Source organism: Cebus imitator, unplaced genomic scaffold, assembly GCF_001604975.1.
Source record: "Cebus imitator isolate Cc_AM_T3 unplaced genomic scaffold, Cebus_imitator-1.0 Scaffold46, whole genome shotgun sequence".
Lineage (NCBI taxonomy): Eukaryota > Metazoa > Chordata > Mammalia > Primates > Cebidae > Cebus > Cebus imitator.
Window position 1 is genome coordinate 7218191 of NW_016107361.1, and position 16432 is coordinate 7234622.

Below are 16432 nucleotides of genomic sequence, written 5' to 3' on the forward strand. Positions count from 1 at the left end.
ATGGGCATTTGTGTTGGTTCCAAGTCTTTGCTATTGGAAAGAGTGCTGCAATGAACATATGTGTGCATGTGTCTTTATAGTAGAACAATTTATAATCCTTTGGGTATACACCCAGCAATGGGATTGCTGGGTCAAATGGAATTTCTATTTATAGGCCCTTGAGGAATCACCACACTGTCTTCTACAATGGTTGAACCAACTTACACTCCAACCAACAGTGTAAAAGTGTTCCTATTTCTTCACATCCTCTCCAGGATCTGTTGTCTCCAGATTTTTTGATGATCGCCATTCTAACTGGGGTGAAATGTTATCTCAATGTGGTTTTGATTTGTATTTCTCTAACGACCTGTGATGATGAGCATTTTTTCATGTTTGTTAGCCTCATAAATGTCTTCTTCTGAAAAGTATCTGTTCATATCCTTTGCCCATTTTTGAATGATTTTGTTTGTTTTTTTCTTGTAGTTAGTTCTTTGTAGATTCTGGATATTAGCTCTTTGTCAGATGGGTAGATTGCAAAAAGTTTTTCCCATTCTATTGGTTGCCAGTTAGCTCTAATGACTATTTCTTTTGCTGTACAGAAGCTCTGGAGTTTAATTAGATGCCATTTATCTATTTTGGCTTTTGTTGCCAATGCTTTTGGTGTTTTAGTCATGAAGTCCTTGCCTATGCCTATGTCCTGAATGGTTTTGCCTAAAGTCCAGGAACAGACAGGTTCACAGCCTAATTCTACCAGATATACAAAGAGGAGCTGGTACCACTCTTTCTGAAACTATTCCAAACAACACAAAAAGAGAGAATCCTTCTCAAATCATTTTACAGGACCATGATGCTGATACCAAAACCGGGCAGAGAATCAACTAAAAAATAAAGCTTCAGGTCAATATCCATGATGAACATAGATGTAAAAATCTTCAACAAAATACTGGCAAACCAATTGCAACAGCACATCAAAAACTTATCTGTCATGATCCAGTAGGCTTCATCTTGGTTATGCAAGGCTGGATCAACATATGCAAGTCTATAAACGTAATCCACCACACAAACAGAACCAAAGACAAAAACCGTATGATTATCTCAATAGATGCAGAGAAGGTCTTCAACAAAATTCAACAGTACTTTATAGTAAAAATTCTCAATAAACTAGGTATTGATGGAACATATCTCAAAATAATGAAAGCTATTTATGACAAACACACAGTCAATATCATACTGAATGGGCATAAACTGGAAGCATTCCCTTTGAAATCTGGCACTAGGCAAGGATGCTCTCTCTCACCACTCCTATTCAATATTGTATTGGAAGTTCCAGCCAGAGCAATCAGGCAAGAAAAAGAAATAAAGGGTATTCAATTAGGAAAGGAGGAAGTCAAATTGTCTCTATTTGCAGACCACATAATTGTATATTTAAAAGACCCCATTATTTCAGCCCAAAATCTCCTGAAACTGATAAGCAACTTCAGCAAAGTCTCAGGATACAAAATCAATTGTAGAAATCACAAGCATTCCTATACACCAATAACAGACTTAAAGAGAGCCATATCAAGAGCAAACTCCCATTCACAATTGCTACAAAGGGAATAAAATACCTAGGAATACAACTAACAAAGGATGTAAAGGACATCTTCAAGGAGAACTACAAACCACTGCTCAAGGAAATAAGACAGGACACAGATGGAAAAACTTTCCATGCTCATGATTAGGAAGAATCAATATCATCAAAATGGCCATACTGCCCAAAGTAATTTATAGAGTCAATACTATTCCCATCAAACTACCAATGACCTTCTTCACAGAACTGGAAAAAAAAAAAACATGTTAAAATTCATATGGAACCAAAAGAGAGCCTGCATAGCCAAGACAACCCTAAGCAAAAAGAACAAAGCCAGAGGCATTACACTACCTGATTTCAAACTATACTACAAGACTACAGTAAACAAAACAGCATTGTACTGGTATCAAAACAGAGATATAGACCAATGGAACAGAACAGAGGCCTTGGAGGTGACGCCACACATCTACAACCATCTGATCTTTGACAAACATGACAAAAACAAGCAATGGGGAAAGGATTCCCTGTTTAATAAATGGTGTTGGAAAAACTGGCTAGCCATGTGCAGAAAGCAAAAACTGGACCCCTTCCTGACACCTTACACTAAAATTAATTCCAGATGGATCAAAGACTTAAACATAAGACCTAACACCATAAAAAAAAAAAAAACCTAGAAAAAGGCATTTACCAATTATTTTCCCCACCATACTTTTCATATTTTGATTCTTCTTTTATTTTACATTTCTTATGAAGCAAATACTTTAAACATTTATTTAGTGAGGGTTCATTAGTGGTAAACTCTTTCAATTACTTTGTCTGAATTACTATGATTTAGCTTTTTATTCTCAAAAGAAAATTAAATGGGTATCAAATTCTTCAATGGGCAGTTATAGTCTCTCTGCATTTATAAGAACTTTTTCCACTATTCTTGTTATTGTCTATTTTTGTTATTGGTAGTCTTCTATCAATCTAATCATCACACATTTCTGTTAAACTACGTTTATTGCTGTATTGTTTTTGGTAGTTCTTTGAAGATTTATTTCCATGCAAGCCTGGATTCCACCAGCTGCACATAGATAATGGGCAAAAGATAACCACATAGTCTTGTTTTGTGAAACTCCCAAACTACCACCGTTATCAATGTTTAGAATGACACACCAGTTCCAGCTTACTGATTCAGTTCTGGGTCACTGATTCATTCCACTATCACCTCACTCTCTCCCCACCATCACTCCACCCCTACTCTAAAGATCAAAGTGATTGTAACCAATATAGTGTGAGACATCAGAGCTCAGGGCCTTCACTGCCTCCAGTAATAACCGATGGCCCCCTGGTCCCACTTTCACTCTTAATCTGCCTTTTTCTCAATCTGTTGTCACCACCAAACTTGGAGTACTCATGGGTAATATGGGAGCTGGTTCCCTACATTCTGGCACCCAAAGTGTATGGTTCCCTACATTCTGGGGCCCAGTGTGTAGGTCTCCCTACAATTAAGTCCAGTACCCAATAGTTATCTTTTCTGCTCCTCTCCCTCCTCCCACCCTTCACCCTGAAATAGATATTAGTGTGTGTTGTTTCCTTTTTTGTCTTCATAAGTTCTCATCATTTAGCTCCTACTTGTAAGCGAGAATATGAAGTATTTGGTTTTCTGTCCTTGCCTTAATTTGCTAAGGATAATAGTTTCCAGCTCCATCTATATTCCTGAAAAATACATGATCTCATTCTTCTTTATGGATGTATAGTATTTCATAGTGTACATGTACCACATTTTCTTTATCCAGTCTCCCACTGATGGGCATGCAAGTTGATTCCATGTCTTTGCTATTGTCAATAGGGCTGCAATAAACATACCCATGCATGTGTCTTTATGGTAGAGTAATTTCTATTTCTCTGGGTAAATACCCAGTAGTGGGATTGCTGGGTTGAATGGATTTCCCTTTTTAGCTCTTTGAGGACTCACCATACTGCTTTCCACAATGGTTAGGCTAATTTACACTCCTAGCAACAGTGTATTAAGTATTCCCTTTTCTGTACAACCTTACCAGCATCTGTTATTTTTTAACTTTTAAATAATAGCCATTCAAACTGGTGTGATATGGTATCTCACTGTAGTTTTGACTTGCCTTTCTCTAATGATCAGTGATATTAAGCTTTTTCTTCATACGCTTATTGGCTGCATGTATGTCTTCTTTTGAAAACTGTTCATGTCCTTTACTCATATGTTTTCTTTTTTTTTTTTTTTTGAAATTTGTTTAAGTTTCTTATAGATGCTGGATATTAGACCTTTGTTAGATGCAGAGTTTGCAAAAATTTTCTCATTCTACAGGTTGTCTGTTGACTCTTTTGATAGTTTAATCAGATCACATTTGTCAATTTTTGCTTTTGTTGCACTTGCTTTTGGTGTCCTTGTCATGAAATCCTTTTCATGTCCAGGATGGTATTGCCTAGGCTGTCTTCCAGGATTTTTATAGTTTTGAAATTTATATTTAACTCTTTAATCCATCTTTATTTTTGTGTATGGCATAAGGAAGGGGCCCATCTTCAATTTTCTATATAATTAGCCAGTTATCACAGTATCATTTATTGAATAGGGAGTCTTTTCTCCATTGCTTGTTTTTGTCAGTTTTCTAGAAGACCAGATGGTGGTAGGTGTGTGTAGTTTGAAGTCATGTAATGTAATACTTTATTGTTTTTATTTTTATTTATTTCTTTTTCTTAGGATTGTCTTGGCTATTTGGGCTCTTTTTTTGGTTCCATATGAAAATTTAAATATATATATATATATATATATATATATATATATTTGTAGTTCTGTGAAAAATGGCATTATTAATTTTATAAAATAGCATTGAATCTGTACATTGCTTTGGGCAGTAAGACCATTTTAATTATATTGATTCTTCCTGTCCATGAGCATGGGATGCTTTCCATTTGTTTCTCTGATTTATTTGAGAAGTGTTTTGTAATTCTCAGTGCAAAGATCTTTCACTTCCATGGTTAGCTGTATTCATAAGTAGTTTATTTCTTTTGTGGCAATTGCAAATGGGATTACCTTTTTGATCTGGCTCTTGGCTTGGCTGTGGTTGGTGTGTAGGAATGTCAGTGATTTTTGTGGATTGATTTTGTATCCCTGAAATATTGCCGTTGTTATTTATCAGCTGACAGAGCTTTTGGTCTGAGACTCAGGTTTTTCTAGATATAGAATCATGTCATCTGCAAACAGAAATACTTTGACTTATTCTCTTCATATTTGGATGTAATTTCTTTATTTTCTCTGTCTATATTCTATGATTTTTATTTTCACTTTTTGAAAATTTTCAAATTTCTTCTATCTGTGCCAGTCTAGGTACTCTCTTCTGATGCATGTTTGAGCTTACTAATATTTCCTTTATCTCTGTCTAAGCTATTTAATCTAGCCATTGCATGTATTATTTGAATAATCCTGTTTTTAATTTCCAGAGGTTCATTTTAACAATTCAAATAATATGCCTATTTGTTTTGTGAAGCTTGTTTCTGATCTTTTCTTCCTTTTTACATTTTTATTTTTACCTTTATTCCACTAGATTTTTAGATATATATTTTACAGTCTATATCCAAAGATTTCATTATCCAAAGATGCTGGGTGACTAAGTACTCTCACTTTCCTTTGTTGCAGCATATTTACTTTTGCCTGGACTAACTTTATACTGTGTATCAACATTTGATATACTTTATATGTAGGAATTTTGTACAATCATGATCATTTTACTGCTAAGTTGCCTTTGTTCCTGCTTGACATCCCAAGTATTTTCAAAGTATAAATTTAGACAATACAGTCATGAAAAAGCAGATTTGTGGTTGTAATTGCATGGGTAGATATTCTCCACCTAGAGCTCAGAATAGGCCTATTTTTTTTCTTGTGATATCCCTCTTCTGGCATTATTCTAGCATTTCAGTTTCAGTTCTGACTTTCAACTTTTTTATGAAATCCTCATCCCCCACCTCCACCAAGCCACCAATTTCTATATCCATGCAATCATTGAGATCAAAATTCTAGATTACAACATTTCATGCAAATTCCCAGCTTATACACAAGTTCACTTTCAACTAACCATTTTAATTTTTAGCTTCTTTATTTTTGATCCCTGGAGATTTTTGTTACTCTCTTGTGAGCTCACTCATGCAATTAAAAGGATATTTATAATGCTTTTATTTGGCATTTATGTCTTTTAAATGAGGCTATTTACATTATTCATTCCACCATATAGTTGAATGATATCTTTCTGTGTGTGTGTATTCATGTATGTAATTGAACATTTTTCTAATTAAGAGAGCTAGCATGGATTTAACTTATAGAAAAAAAATTACCACAGCTTATATATACTAACATGTATTATTTACTCTAAGTTTATGTAGGAATTGGATTGTATGTACTACATGAAGGACATACTTTCTCTCAATTTATGCTTTGCAAAAGGTTTAAAGTATAATGACTTCTTTCTTTAGGTATAGTTATTCCACAGTAAATTTACAAATTACAGTGGCTTAAACAAGTACGAAAGAATAATTGACTTAAATGTCACTTTGAATTTTATTTATAGTATTTCAAAAATAAATTATTTCTTCATTTAGGAATGAATCGTTTATGGATTTCTAAAGAAGCCTTTGTTTGGTTGGTAGGCATGATTATATATGGAACAACACCTATAAAACTAATTTAGAAAGAAGATTACCTATAATTTGAGCTCCAGAAATAATAATATTTTTAAAAGTCTTTCACAGATAGTATAAAAGAGTATTTGAACACCTCTACAATGTCTAAACTCATATAAAAAATTAGAACATAACCTAAGTGACAGAAAATAATTGGGAAAGATTAATATCTTACAATGACTGCACAGAAATTTTCCAAACTCTCCTTTACTTCTTTTCCATTTTCTTTTACTTTATTTCCATTTTATTTTAAATCACTAATCACCTAATTTCCAAAAGCCACAGTCAATACTGAAATCATTTACTAGCCTGATAGTCTGAGTGTCACATGCCACATTACATAAATATAAATGCCAATATAATCAAAATCTTAATGAAACCCAATTAAACTGTCTGTGCTGTGGCTATTCAGGTATCTTGTCTCTTTATTACAGAAGTCAATCTCATTTGTTAAGCCTTTTGTAAATTTGAACTAAGCCAAAGAATATTTAGTTAATAGATGTTTTATTGAGATCCTGGGAAAACAAACCAACAATGTTTTTTCTCTATATTCTTTATTTTGCTTCAGTTTTATTTCAATATCCCCTGCCTTTTTTTGTTCTATATTGTATTATGTAAACTGGGAGTTAGGTTGATTTTTACTATTCTGAGAAGTATTATATGTACACAAGAATAAATAAAACATATATGTAGCTTAATTAAGTATTGATGAGAATCCATGTAACTATCACGTTGTTAAAAAGAACATTTCTAATGCTCTTGAATCTTCTGTATGTCTCTCTCCCAAATATTTCTTTCTGCAGAAATAAGCACTCTCAGCTCTGTGATAGTATTTCCCTAATATTTTTTATTTTAATATGTATACATCATTTCAAAACACTGCTTTGGTTTGCTTGGTTTTAACCCATACCATACATAATTATGTATCTTGCTTCTTATGTACCTTGTGCTATCCATTGTAAGGTAATTTAATATTGTTGATTACCACAATTTGTCTTAAAAATCTACATTTTTACATTGCTTGACTATAAGAAAATGTACTCATCCCAAGCTTGTTGAACATCACCAGTTTTAGACTAATTTGGAAAAAAAAACTGCTAAGAATATGTTTGTACATGACTTCTGGTACACATGAGCAAATGCTAGATTACATATGTGTACAATGGAATTGATGCATTATAGAATAAATATAACAGAATTTTCTACCTAATGTACTAGTTTGTACATATTTTATCTATGTTTTCACCTACAATTGGCATTTTCTGATTTGTTTAAATGTTAATCTGGTAATTTTTAAATGGAATCTAATTGAGTTTTAATTTGCATGTCTTGGATTACTAAATGAGTAGAACTTATTTTTATGTATTTGAGAGATTTTTGATTTCCTTTTTTCTATAATGCTTTTTAAAAAAATCTTTATAAAGCATATTTGATTAATGCAAAGCTAAAACTGTCTCAAATATAATTTGCTGGTTTATAGCTATATAATTTGTAGTTAAGGCTTCTTTAAGAAGCTCAGAGAATTTTATAAGGTGTAGTAAATTTAGTGTGGTACCAAAAAAGAAATCATAATACCTAGGGTGAGTAAAACTAGTTGATCTCAGAGAGCATGTTAATAAACTAGAACTGATATTCCATCAACTTAATGAATAAAAATGGAATGATTTTGAGTAACAGGCTTATGTAAGTTTATTAAAGCCAGTTTGTGATGTTTTCCTAGAAAACATGCATTTTAAGATGGATTTGAATCTGCTAGTAAAATCATTTCACTGACCACTAGCCATGAAATCCATGAAATATCTCCTTTGAAGTGATTAGAAATTGTAAGCTTAGGGAAAAAAATTCCAAGATTTCTATCATGTTATCCAGTATGTTTAATAAGATGAGATTACCACAGATAATCATTGATAAAGTGATAATAAAACAGTAGTGGAGAATATACATTAACATTTTAATATATCTTGTGAGTAGGACAGAAGTTCAAGAGGTAGTCTATCTGTGAGTAACAAAGATAAGGTGATAGGTGTGTTCTTCTTAAAGATGACTAAGATCTGTACTGTCAAAAAATTTCAATATGAATAAACATGATGGATGGATAAAGATAAAATAAGGGAGATTCTGGTACAGAAAAAACATTTGTTGAATTTTTTTCAAAGCAAACATTAAGCTTCATATTTTGGCATATGCACAAGTCCTAGTTTTTAAATTATTTAAAATTGAGAAATACTGGTGTTAGATCAATATTTTGTCTGTTGTATACGGCTTAATACTGTAATTGACATATTATCTCTAATGTAATACCTTAAAATTGAAAATCTCCTTCTTTTTCTTTTCTTTTCTTTCTGCCTCTATCCCTCCCACCTGTTCCCTCCTTCCCTCCTTCCTTTTTTCCCTTCCTTCCCTGGCTTGATTTTAATTAGTTTTGGAATAATCTACCAGGTGAGGGTGGTAGTGGATATTTTCCAATATTTCTCACATAAACTCAAATTTTAGGTTCCTTTTTGGAGTAAAACAGGCTCTTCACTGTTTACAAGGCTATTTCTGAGTTGCAGAAATTCTCTTTCCATGTTTTCTCCTTGTATTCTTCTATTCGATCTTGCCACAACTAGACAAACAGAAAGCACAAGGGTACACTTTCTTGCATCTAGAGTTGGAAACCTTAGCAGTACACAGTAACTGCTCCAGGTCTGTCAAATAGATGCATTAAATGTCTAAATATCTATTTTTCATGCTTAAAACAATTGCTTTAAACATTTCCTTACATGCATTTAATCCATGGGACGGAAATTTTCTGGTAAATATTTAATTACTTGTATTCAAAATATCTGGTTAATTAAAGTAGCAAATGCTGTGGGGCTAGAATTATATATTTTTGTCTTTTTTTTTTTAATTGGCATTGTTGTAATGGTGTTAGCAAGGTGGCAGAATTGGAGATCAGCTGCTTATATTAATGCATGACAACAAGAATTCTGCATTCTTCCACAGAACAAAGTCTCCCTGTGGAAGCTTTAGTATTTAGGCAGGAGGTTGTGAAACCCTCATGGAGGCCAAGACTTATGGGGTCCGTTTTGAGAGTGAGGACCCACACCCAGGTGATAGATTCATTAACTGTGTTTCTGGATTCAAACCTGGAAACACCCCCATTCCCTGAAGTGCTTGGCTAGGGTCTAGTTTGGCCTTGAGCCTGCTACCAAATGTTACCAAGGGGTCCAAAAGGAGTCATACAATAGTGCCTCAGCAGAAAGGCTCATCTGTTCATCAATATTGGTCTTGGCAGTTGACTTGAAAATTATTTTTATAACTAGGCTCTAGCCCCACTCTGAGGCAGTCTCAGCTTAGTATTGCTTATATAAGGACCCATCTGTGCCAATAGGACAGGCTTGCCAGCCTCTGTCCCACAGCAGATCCTGAAGGGGCCTAGTTTCACCTCCAGAACCCTCTTGCTAGTCAGAGAGCTATCATAAAAGCAGAGGGAACTTCTGGGACACATGCGTATCTGTGCCAACTGGACAGGCTTGGTAACCTTCATCCCACAGCACATCCTAAAGGAGATCTGTCTCAGCTCCAGTATCCCTTTGCTGTAACCCCAAGTTACCTTGCATGCACAGGGAACTCCTGGAAGACACGTCAGGACAGTATTGCTGGCTTCTGTCCCACAGAAGTTTTGGAAAGGCCCTGACAGTCAGCTCCAGCCTCTCTCATTTGTGATGCTGGAACAATTCTGCTCACACAGGGAATTGCTGGGTATCTCGTTGGCAGTTGCCACTGAGATGGCTTGCCAACATGAGTCCCATGGCAGATTCTGATTTATCTCTGAAGCTTGGTTTCAGCCCCCTGAAGCTGTGGTCTGGAAGCAGTTCTGCCCAGCCATTGCCCTGTCGGGAGATGAACCTATCTGAGTCTCTGTGGCAGTCTTGCCAAGCTCTGTCCCTCAGCAATTCATTAAGCACCACTGGATCTTGGCACTGGCTTTCTTTTCTGAGAACTAACATTAATTTGGCCTTCTAGAGACCTGGAAAAATGTACGCTCATTAGTGCCCTTGTAAGCTGACACTCTGACCTCAGTAACACTGTGGATGTTGAAACAGTCCTATAAATTGCTTGCATTTATAGGACTGTACTTAGACTATAGTCTAAGAGAGGCCTGTCTACCCAGGGACCCACTAGAAGACATACCTATTCCCTGAAGACAGGCCTGAAAAATCTCACTGTCAGTTGTGGACCTGAAACAACTCCGTGTCTCAATTCTAGCTCATCTCAGCCATGGACTGGAGTAGTATGGACAACTCAGGAATTCAATCATTTACCCAGTGGAAGCCCTCCCAGCGACTCATAAAAGGCCAATTTACCCATAGGCATATCTGGTAAGAGGCCTAATGTCTGAAATCTGAAGAGGACACTCAATCTAGTGCAAGCCCCAGAGACCAAGGTCCTGAAGACAGTATAGCCTACCCAGCAACAAGGTAGGACCGGCACTCACTAGGGCCCGTAGGTATAGGCCAACCAACTGTGGTCTCCATTGTGGACCCAGCATCAGCCACAATAGGTGGATTTAACTCCATTCAACTATAATCCTAGAGTCAATTTCATCAGCCCAGAGACCTTGCAGGGAAATAATTTAATTTGCTGAAACTAGTCTATAGGTCTCTAAGAGAAGCTTGATTCTTCAAATACACAGATATCAATGCAAGGCCACATGGATAACATAGATTAAGGCAAACATGACATCACCAAAAGAAACTAATAAAGCTTTAATAACTGATCTCAAAGAAATGGAGATATATAGATTGCCTGAAAAAGAATTCAAAATAATCATCTTAAGCTCAATGAGATACAAGAAAATGGAGAGAGACAACTAAATGAAATTAGGAAAACAATGCATGATCACAAAGAGAAGTTTAATAAAGAAACAGAAGCAATAAAAAAGAAATCCTAAAGCCAAATAATATGGCATAACTAAAAATTTCAATAGAAGCTTCCAATAACAGACTCAATTATGTAGAAGAAAAACCAGTAAACTCAAAGACAGGGCATTTGAAATTAGCAAATAAGAGGGACAAAATTTTTTTAAAAAAAGAGTAAAACAGCACAAGGATCTATCAGACATCATTAAATATATAATTATGGTAGTACCTAAAGGAGCAGAAAGAGACAAAATGGCAAAATTCTAATTCAAAGAAATACTTTGTGAAAACTTCCCAAACCCTTTTTTTTCTTTTGAGACAGTATTGTTCCTTTGCCCAGGCTATAGTGCAATGGTGCAATCTCAGCTCACTGCAACCTCCCCCACTCCTGGGTTCAAGCAATTCTCCCACCTCAGCCTCCTGAGTAGCTGAGATTACAGATGCGTGCCACCAGGCCTGGCTAATTGTTGTATTTTTAGTAGCAATGGAGTTTCTCCATGTTGGCCAGGCTGGTCTCAAACTCCTTACTTCAAGTGATCTGCCTGCCTTGGCCTCCCAAATTGATGGGATTACAGGCGTGAGCCACTGCACCTGGCCCAAATCTTAAAAATACATATATTTTAAAATTTTAAGTTCTAGGATCCATGTGCAGGTTGTACAGGTTTGTTACATAGTTAAATGTGTGCCAAGGTGGTTTACTGGAAGCCACTATCCTCAGCAAACTTCCCAAATCTTGGGAGGTATATGGATATACAGATTCAGGAACCTCACAGGATGCCAAGCAAAATCAATTTTAAAAAAAAAAGATACTGTGAGATAAAATGTAATCAAATTGTTGAGAGCCAAAGGGAAAGAGAGAATCTTAAAAGTGACAAGAGTGAAGAAATTCATACATATAAAGTATCTTCCATAAAGTTGTCAGCAGACTTCTCCACAGAAACTTTGGAAGATAAGAGGGAATGGAATAACATATTCAAAGTGCTGAAAGATAAAGGAAATCACCAGTCAAGCATACTATATGCTGAAAACTGCCTATCAGCAATAAAAAAAAAAAAAAAAAAAAAAAAAAAAAAAAAAAAAAAAAAAAAAAAAAAAAAAAAAAAAAGCTGAGGGAGTTCATTATAAGACCAACATTACAAGAAATGCTAAAGGAATTTCTTAAAGCTGAAACAAAAAGATAAGTGACAATAGAAAAATATATGAAAGTATAAAACTCAATGATAGAGATAATCAAATTCAGAATATTCTACTATTGTAAAAGTAGAGTGGAAATCACTGTTAACTAAATAGAAGAGTCAAAAACAGATGTAGTAAAAACAACTATAGAGTTACACAGAAGAAATAAGACCTTTTTTGATAAATTAGTAAGGTGTCAATAGTTAATATTAATACATTGAACATTTCAAAATAGCTAGATAGAACAATTCAGATGTTCTTAGCATAAAGAAAATATAAATATTTAAGTTTATGAATATCCCAAATACCCTGATTGGACTATATGAATATATCAAATTATTATATGCACTTTCAAATTATGTACATCTGTGATGTACCAATAAAATATTAAAAAGCAAAAGCAACTATAGCTATAAAAAACTGCTTAATAATATATGACATAAATAGGTGTAAAGTACAACATCAATAGCATAAAATGTGTTGAATGAAAAGTAGAACTGTAGAGTTTTTGTATGTGATTGAAGTTAAGTACTATAAGCTTAAATTAGGACATTAATACTATAAGATGTTCAAAACTAAAATAAATAGAGAACCAGCAGCAAACCAATCTCAAAGCTAGTAGGAGACAAGAAATAACTAGAATCAGAGCTGAACTGAAGGAGATAGAAACACAAAAACATATTGGAAACATTCATGAATCCAGGAGCTGATTTTTCAATAAAATTAATATAATAGACCTCTAGATAGACTAACAAAGAAGGAAAGAGAAAAGATTCAAATAAAGACAATCAGAAACAATAGGGAAATATACCACTGTCTCCACAGAAATACAGACACCATCAGAGAATATTATAAATGTTTCTGTACATACAAAATAGACATTTTAGAAGAAATTGATAACATTCTGGACATATGCCCTCCCAAGACTGAATTAGGAAGAAATTGAATCCCTGAACAGATCAAAAATGAGTTCTGAAATTGAGGCAGTAATAAATAGCCTATAAACCAAAAAACAGCCAGGACCAGAAAGATTCACAGCTAAATTCCACTAGATGTACAAAGAAGACCTGATACCATTTCTACTGAAATTATTCCAAAAAATTGACAAGGAATCCTCCCTATCTCCTATGAGGGCAACATCATCCTGATACCAAAGCCTGGCATTGGTACAACAAAATAAGAAAACTTCAGGTCAATATCCTTGATGAACATTGATGCAAAAATTCTCAACAAAATATGCACAAATCAAATCCAGCAGCACATAAAAAACTTATCCGCCATGACCAAGTAGGCTTCATCCCTGGGATGCAAGGTTGGTTCAACATATGTAAGTCAATAAATGATTCATTACAGAAACAGAACTAAAGACAAAAACGATACAATTATCTCGACAGATGCAGAAAAAGTTTTCAGTAAAACTCAACATCCCTTCATCTTAAATACTCTCAATAAACTAGGTATTGAAGGAACATATCCCAAAATAATAAGAGCCATATATGACAAACCCAGTATCTACAAGGAACTTAAACAAACTTACAAGAAAGAAACAACCTCATTAAAAAGTAGGTAAAGGACGTGAAGAGACATTTTTCAAAAGAAGACATACATGCAGCCAGCAAGCATATGAAAAACAGCTGGAAGCATTCCCCTCGAAAACTGGCACAAGACAAGGATGCCCTATCTCACCACCCCTATTCAAGATCATACTGGAAATTCTGGTCAGGACAATCAGGCAAGAGAAAGATATAAATGAAATTCGAATAGGAAGAGAGGGAGTCAAACTATCCCTGTTTGCAGCTAGAAAACTCATCATCTTGACCTAACCTAAAAGTTTCTTAAGCTGATAAGTACCTTCAGCGAAATCTCAGGATACAATATTAATATGCAAAAATTGCTAGCATTCCTATACAGCAACAACAGTCAAGCCAAGAACCTAATCATGAACAAATACTCATTCACAATAATAACAAATAGAATATCTAGGAATACAGCCAACTTTGGAGGTCAAAGATCTCTAAAAGAACTACAAACCACTCCTCAAAGAAATCAGAGATGACACAAACAAATGGAAAAACATTTAAGACTCATGGATAGGAAGGATAAATATAGTTAAAATGGACATACTGCACAAATCAAAACCACAATGAGACACCATCTCACACCATTGAGAATGGGTGATTACTAAAAAGTCAAAATACAACAGATGCTGGTGAGGTTGTGGAGAAAAAGGAACACTTACATTGTTGGTGGGAATGTAAATTAATTCAACCATTGTGGAAGACAGTGTGGCAATTCCTCAGAACTGTAGAGGCAGAAATACCATTTGACTCAGCAATCCCATTACTGGGTATATACCCTAAAGGAATATGAATCATTCTATTATACGGATACATGCATGTATATGTTCACTACAGCACTATTCACAATAGCAAAGACATGGAATCAGCTCAAATGCCCCTCAGTGATAGATTGGATAAAGAAAATGTGGTACACATATTCCATGGAATAAAATTATGTCATATGCAGAGACATGGATGGAGCTGGATGCCATTAACCTCAGCAAACTAACACAGAAACAGAAAACCAAACAGCACATATTCTCACTTATAAGGAGGAGCTAAATGCTGAGAACACATGGACACAGGAGAGGAACAACACACACTGGGGCCTGTTGGGGGTTAGGGGTGGGAGAGGGAGAGCATCAGAATGAATAGCTAATGGATGCTGGTCTTAATACCTAGGTGATAGTGTTACACCCAGGCGAGTTAGATGGAACAGAGCCAAGCTCTGAGTTTCAAATTATGAGCCCTTTATTTTTAGCCAGCAACCTAGAGACAGTGAATGCTCAAAATTCTCTGGGTCCTGAGGAAGGGGTTTGATTATCTTTTATACCTTGATTTAGGTAGGGGAAGGGGAGCAGAGTTTACAGAAGCAGAACAAACAAGTTAGATAAGGGGGCTGGTAACTAGCAGGCAGGAGGTTCTCATGATTGTTGATTGTTTAAGGAGGGTATACACAAGTGGTTCCCATGATTGCTGGTTACCAAAAGGGGTATTCTATTCTTGTCATACAATCAATCAAGGGGGGACATTCACAATGGCAAGTGGACTTGCCAAGCAGGCTATGGTTACAAAGGTTATATGTTTCTATAGTTCTAAGTACAGCATGATCCAACACAGTGGCAAAACCCAGGTATGCACTTAAGGGAGGAGTGGCAGAAAGGGTGAGGCAGAGTTCAAGATGGAGTCTATCTGGCTCTCAGCAAAATGGAGTCTGTCTGGCTAACACAGGGTAGCTTAGCACAATAGTATGACCTGTGTAGCAAACATCCATGGCACATGTTTACCTATGTAACGAACCTGCACAATCTGTACAAGTACCCATGAACTTAAAAGTTAAAGATAAAACAAACAACAGCAACAAAAACCTTAAGAGCTTCTGCACAGCAAAATAAATTATCAGTGGAGTTAACAGACAACCTACAGAATGGGAGAAAATTTTTGCAATCAATCCATGTGACAAAGGTCTAAAATCCCACATCTATAAGGAAGTTAAAGACATTTACAAAACAAGCAACTCCATTAAAAGGAGAACAAAGGATAACACTTTTGAAAAGAAGACATACATGTGGCCAACAAGTATATGAAAAGATGCTCAGTGTCACTGATCATTAGAGAAAAGCAAACCAAAAGCGCAATGAGATATTATATCATACTAGTCCTAATGGATATTAATAAAAAGTAAAAAAAATGAACGATGCTGGTGAGGTTGTGGAGAAAAGGGGACACTTATGCACTGTTGGTGGGACTAAATTAATTCAACCATCGTGGAATACAGTGTAACAATTTCTCAGAGACCTAGAGAAAGAAATACCATTTGCCCCAGCAATCCAATTACTGGGTATATACCCAAAGGAATATAAATCATTTTATTATAAAGACATACGTACACACATGTTCACTGCAGCACTATTTACAATAGCTAAGTCATAGAATAAACCTAAATGCTCATTAATGATAGACTGAATAAAGAAAATGTAGAATATGTACACCACAAAATGCTATGCAACCATAAAAAAGAACAAGATAATGCCCTTTGCAGAGACATAGAT